This window comes from Alligator sinensis, unplaced genomic scaffold (assembly GCF_000455745.1).
Source record: "Alligator sinensis unplaced genomic scaffold, ASM45574v1 scaffold1404_1, whole genome shotgun sequence".
Classification (NCBI taxonomy): Eukaryota; Metazoa; Chordata; order Crocodylia; family Alligatoridae; genus Alligator; species Alligator sinensis.
In genome coordinates, this window is record NW_005843008.1 from 192,840 (window position 1) to 197,581 (window position 4,742).

Sequence of the window (4,742 nt, forward strand, 5' to 3'; positions counted from 1 at the left end):
ATCTGGTGTTTTCATGTATTTTTCAATTTACCAAAGCACTAAAAACCTGGAGGCATCACAGATGGTCTAGAAAAAAAAGAGGCATTGAGCAAAGACCAGAATTAACACCACCGTTCTCTCTGCAAAACTGGAAGGCGTTCCTGTCTGCATTGCAAGCCAGACTTGTGCACCTGAAAGGCATTGCAGCTATCTACATCTATGTCCCAAAGCCACCAGGATTGCTGGACACAGTATCCATGAAGCGAGAAGACCAAGACCGATTCAGAACAGAAGCTTCCTCACGTGCGTGGACGAACTCCGACTCGAGAAGCCTATGCACCGATGAGAACAAACTGCATGAATAGGTCTACAAGTGTAAATGCCTAACCTTTATTGAATCCCGCCTCCTTGGGGTGTTGTAGTGTCCCCTATACCCCCTGGTTTATACATGTTATGTTCCCACTACTGTTTTTCTCATTAAAAGGTATGTGGTTAAGTCCCCAGTGGTGGTCTGGCTCTGCTCTATAGGCAAAGGAGGGTCCCTCCACCTCCCACAGCACTTGTGCACCTGCTCTGATCCCTTCACTTGGAGAGGGGGCATGTCTTGGAGTACTGCCCAGGTTACACCTTCAAGAGACATTTGGATGCTTATCTTGCTGGGATCCTTTGACCCCAGCTGACTTCTTGCCCCTGGGGGGGCTGGACTCGATCTTCCAAGGTCCCTTCCAGCCCAAGTGTCTATGAAACCTATATATGCCTGAGCACATTGAATCAAAGCACATCAAGAGACTAATCAAGTCACAACCATAGAAATTAGAGTAATGGGGCTGGAAAAGACCTCTGGAGGTCATATTTAGTCCAACCCCAGTTCTGAATACCATTATCTGGGTCCGAACCATCCCAGTCAAATCCATGATCTAAACTTTGTAAAACTCCCATCACCCTGACAACACATGATAAATCGCACCCAAACCTGCTACAGGGAAAGCAGGGAGACTGCTGCAGCCAGCATCCTGCTTCTGTAAAAGGTGGGTAATAGACACTCAAGAGATCCCAGACAGAGGTCATGCCCCTACTAGAGAGAGGGGCAAAACCCTCCTCAAGTCCTTGCCACTCTAACTATGGGGGAAAATCCCTTCCCTACCCCAACAGTGGCATCAGCCTGACCCCAAACAGAGGAGCAAGACCCCTAGCCAGGCTCCTCTGGCTTTAAGAGCTAGCAGGAGCATTGGCACAGCCCTGTCCCTGTGCCTAGCCCAGGCTGAAGCCTTGTGTTGTCCGTCATAGAGAATCACCACTTTACTTGGAAAAGTAGCAAGTACTCCAACACAGGGAGAGAAGAAGCCTCCAACGTAGTCTATGTTGGATTTCCTCTGTGCTTGTTTTGCAGGCAGAGGGAGGAAATCAAGTGGAATCAGTTTTTGAAGCCTGTTCCTTTCTTTTCACACGTGCAATCCCCCCCACTTTCCTTCCTTGTGTCTTCCTCCTCTACATGTTTTCCTTTGCATTGTGTCCCTTGCACGCCCTAGAGTCATCCAGTGAAGCCCCCAGTGCTTATGATAGGAAGGTGACCTTCCTCAGTCACCCCAGATGAGCACAGGGGAAGCCCTCATAGGGTTGCTGGAATACATGTTACAAAAAGGACTGAAAAGCTAACATTAAAAGAGACCGTCTTCTTCAAATGGTTCCCTGCAAAGCTGCTACTGCTGCTGGAAATAGCTATAAAGTCCCTTGCTCCAGCAGGACCTCCTCACAGGAGCCTGGTAGAAAGCAGGGCAGGTCACACACACCCCAAACCCTGTTCTCTGCATGCAGCAAATAGGGCAGCTAAGGTTATCCACAGTGCCCAGCTTTTAGGCTCCTATCATTAGCTTGAGATTACCATCTGTCACTAACACAGCCTCTAGCCCTCCCAATAAAGAAATCATCTTGACATACAACTCTGACAACAAGCAAGTCTGAAGGGCAGGTATATCCCAGCATGTCCCTTAAGTGACCAGTCTTTGGAAGATGCATGTTTTCAAACCAGCCTCATGTTTTTAAGACTTAATTCAGGATTTCAGAAGTCTTTGGGTTAACAAGGCTGAGCACAGGGATCACTGCATGGCTCTAGCACTGCAATTCAGATGGGACTCTGCTAGCATCTCTTGTCTGCTGCACTCCTACAGCCAGGGCAGCCCCTCATGCAGTTTTGCTAACGTGCTGTGAATGATCCTGACCTAGAGCCTTTATAATCCTGGGGTTAATCTGCCCAAGTCTTTCAGCAAGCCTAGACCCTCATTAGTTAAACCTAGTCTTGATCTTCCTACAGCTCTCAGAGCAAGGCAGCAATAGTAGCACTGGGTGACAACAGGGAAGACCTCAGAAACTTCCTCTTCTTTATGCTCCCCTTGCTGTTCCCTGCCATATAAACTCAACTGCTTCTCCCTACCCATCTTTAGCTTTCAGCTTTTTCTGGAGTACTCCCTTCCTTTGTTGGTATTGCAAGTCAGGCTAGAAACATCAGGACAGATAAAAACCAGTAAAAACAGCACCAAAAACAAAAAAAGCCCTGCCCTTTCAGCATTGTCTCATAAGATGTGTTTGTAAATTTTTGCTGTTTTGTTTGGTTTTTTTAAACTCTGTCTCACAAGCACTATACACCCCTAAACTCAATATTTTAGTACCCAGGGAGGCTGTTAGCTGCCTCTTTTATAGGATACACCTGGCAGGGTCAGCTGATCAGCTGGGTTGGGCAGGGTTATAAAGGGGAGTTACGACTGCTGCTTTAGTAAGCTATGATGGTTATTGGAGAGATGGAAGAAATCAGGGGCTGTAGTATTGTTAGCAATCTTGAGCAATTTCTTTAAGAAGAGGAAGCTTTGTATTGAAAAAGCAATATAAAGAGGTTTATTTAGGAAAAGCATTATAGTTCATTTCTTTTTTCCTCTTAAAAGAGTGGCTAGATCCTGGCTTGTGAGAGACCTAGTAAAACTAAGCCTCAAGTAGCAAAAGCCCAAGGTCTCTTTAGGGGACTCTATAATCTATAAATATATCTAATATGCCTAGATAGTTGCATAGTATGTAAAGATGGGGCTCTCAGCCATAAGACACCTACATTTAGAGACCATACTAGATAGTCTATGCATGGTACTCAGCTGGGGGGGCGCTTACTAAAGTGAAAACTGCTACACAACTGCTGAAATACTGATTTAGCTAATGAAAATGGAGAACTCTTTTTTCCATATAGTGCAAGGGCCACTTAAAAAAAACATGAAGGGAATTTTAAGAGGGAGAAGCTTTCTGAAGGAACTTTGTTGGAGGCTAAAATGGGGAATTTTTTCCCATAAAGATGAAGCACAAACTAGTAGTCTGACCTATAGGATAAACCCTACCTCACCAATGTAATAAGTGACAGGCATGTATGAATTTTGCTGTTGCCTGCTTTTTTTCTCAATAAACCAGTAAATATTATTTGTGCTATAGCCACATCTCCGGATAATGAAGCTAGGGTCCCACTTCTTTCCTACCAACTGTGTATTGCAACTTTCTGGTGAAACTATTTCTGTACTTGCTGTTAGAGTCTATCAGCACCTTGCTTTTAAGCTATAGCACAACTTTAGTTTTGAAGACTTGGTTGATCATAGCTTTGTGCAAAGCTTCTGGTCTCCCTAGAACAGCTTTGATTGTGGAGGGCAGCTCACTGATCCCAATAAAGCCAAAGCTCTTGGCTATATTTTGCCATATTAGTGCCCCTTAGAAAGATGGGCACTTTTCCCCTATGCCCTACCAAAAAAACCCAAAACTCTGAAGGCAATCTCTAAATTTATACACAAACTTGTGGACAAGGTGAATAGGGGAATGTAGATATACCCCATTTGTCTTCCCTCAAATGCATTGACTATTGCACTGTAGAACATGTGATTAATGAGCTCCAGATGAACCACTGGGCTGGGCTTGGATCACACTTGTGCTCTCGTGTTCGAAGACTGCTTAGTCAGAGAAGACTTTGCATCTTTAAAGAGAACTTCTTGGCTAGGATGCTTTATAAAAACTGTTACCTGCAGTGTGTGATGAGAGGAACTCCCTAATAAAGGGGTGCCTGTAGCAATGTAATGTCTTTCCCTGGTAGGAGTATGAATTGCTAGTACTTCATTAGAAGCCAAACTAATATCTTATCAAAGCCCACTGGTGAGAGTACTGATCCAAGGAGATTTGGTGCTGATGGTGGCTCTGAAAAGGAGCACCAGTCTGGAGCTGGCTCTTCATCACTCAGTTCACTCACCATTTATTCTTTCTGCCACACTGACTATACTAGATAATCCCTTAGGACTGCCCTGAACAGTACAAGCATGCAGCAAGCTGGGTAGAACAGATCACCTGGAGCAAGTGCATACTTCATGTTGTCCAAAGGAGGTTGGACTAGATTATCTTTGGAGCTCCCTTCTAGCCTCACTTCTTTTGACATATATCTCTCTGAAAGGGGAAAATGCGATTTATGACTCTCTATAATGGCCATGATCTTCAGTTATGCAAAGGGAGAAGTGTACCTCCTATTCTGGGGGGCTGCTACTGTCTGCCTGCTCCTAGTACTTGGCTTGATTTATTGAAATGTAACAGCTGCCATATGGGGGGAAGTGGGTCTCTGGATGGCTTGTCCCCCTTTGGGGTTTAAGACCCAAATGGGCTCTGTGGGCAACTCAGGCTGTTTTCAAATCTGAGGGAAACCTATTTAGTGAGAAGCTACAATGAACAGGTATTCCCTGATGGTCACCCTCCCAAAA

The 4,742-nt window shown here is 45.0% G+C and overlaps 1 pseudogene; it reads right to left on the minus strand.

Annotated features, from left to right (window-relative positions):
- Window positions 1–2,624, minus strand: part of LOC102370356 — a 5,314-nt pseudogene extending 2,690 nt beyond the window's left edge.
- Between the last annotated feature and the right edge of the window lie 2,118 nt (window positions 2,625–4,742).